Source organism: Rhagoletis pomonella, unplaced genomic scaffold (genome assembly GCF_013731165.1).
Source record: "Rhagoletis pomonella isolate Grant_MI unplaced genomic scaffold, Rhpom_1.0 Rhpom_scaffold_00006, whole genome shotgun sequence".
Classification (NCBI taxonomy): domain Eukaryota; kingdom Metazoa; phylum Arthropoda; class Insecta; order Diptera; family Tephritidae; genus Rhagoletis; species Rhagoletis pomonella.
The window spans coordinates 24,201,801-24,203,111 of NW_023458560.1; the positions used below are offsets into that span (position 1 = coordinate 24,201,801).

Here is a 1,311-nt window from a genome sequence, read left to right on the forward strand (position 1 = left end):
GAAACTCACGATTAGGCTGATTAGTAAAAAGCATTGTTAATTAATAAAAAAGTTTAGCTTTTATATTTGTCTTTCTAACGCATTAATTCTATATACGTCAGGACCAACGCCCGACGCAGTTATGTCTGTATTTAATAACGGCTCTATGACAAAATATTCAAGAAATGTATTCGTAGATTTTTATTTATTTCATTTAATACATTAATATTGATCTGATTTTTAAGTACCAGGAATAGATATTTAACAAATAACTATTTCACTTAAGCTTAACCAACTTTTAGTTGCTCGGAGCTAATTTTGGAACGCTTCATGAAATATTTTCATAGACGGTAAATGCAACCCTGGGTGCATCATTAATGAGCAGAAAAACCAAAACAAATAATTAAATTTGTGGATTGGAGCCTTTTGAAATGGCATTTAGCAACGGCAATGGAATTTTGACACTATTCAAGGAATTGTGAATATAAGCTGCCTTCCATTTGGCATATTTGCGGTTTAAACCTTCAGAAAGTTACAAAAAAAATTCTATTTTTATTTATTACATATTTTTAAAATAAAAATACTCCCCTTGTTCACCAAAACATTTCTTTAAACCATCTTGCGCAGCAGTTTGTTGATCTTATCTTCACGGTTACCGAAATCACCAACCTCATCGTAGTGATTAGCCCTCTTGCGCCAGCCACCGGTTGGTGTTGAGCTTGAATGGCCACAGGAAGTTGGAGGGTTTCTTGAAGTGGGATCCAACAGTGAATATTTCGTGCGCTAAATAATCAATGCACTGAATATCTTGAGCTTTGCGCAATTTGCGTTCAATCACAAAGTGGTCAGAGATTAGGACAATTCCACGTGCTTGACAATTCTACGTTTGTAGATCAATTCACGAATTGATTTAAGATTTGGATAACCCCATGTGATATAGGGTTCGGCAATGCGTAGCATATTAATGGTTAAATTTGATGAACAAACCGTGGTTAATGTGGCGAAAATGGAACAACAGTAAAACTTTGCGCCCTTTTGGTGCAACTTTGTTTATACCGCGGATACAGATCACAAAAGTCAATTTGTCTTCCGCAGGCACGTCTTTGCTAGACGGCGCAACTTATTCTCATGGCGTACATCACCGAGATGTTTTGCTTGATATTTCTCAAATGCACCAAGTTTTCACGCTTGCGGAGTGTCATCACAGCAGAGCGCTTTAGTTTACGCTTGATCAGGGTAGCACGTTTGCTGACCTGCTTCTTGCTGAACTTCAGCTACGACTCGGGGACACCAGGCAGTTTCCTGGAAGGTTATTTGCTCTTTGATTCGGGC

At 37.8% G+C, this 1,311-nt stretch overlaps 1 pseudogene; it reads right to left on the minus strand.

The window, feature by feature from the left end:
- Positions 1 to 588: 588 nt before the first annotated feature.
- LOC118741838 overlaps positions 589 to 1,311 on the minus strand; it is a 4,559-nt pseudogene continuing 3,836 nt past the window's right edge.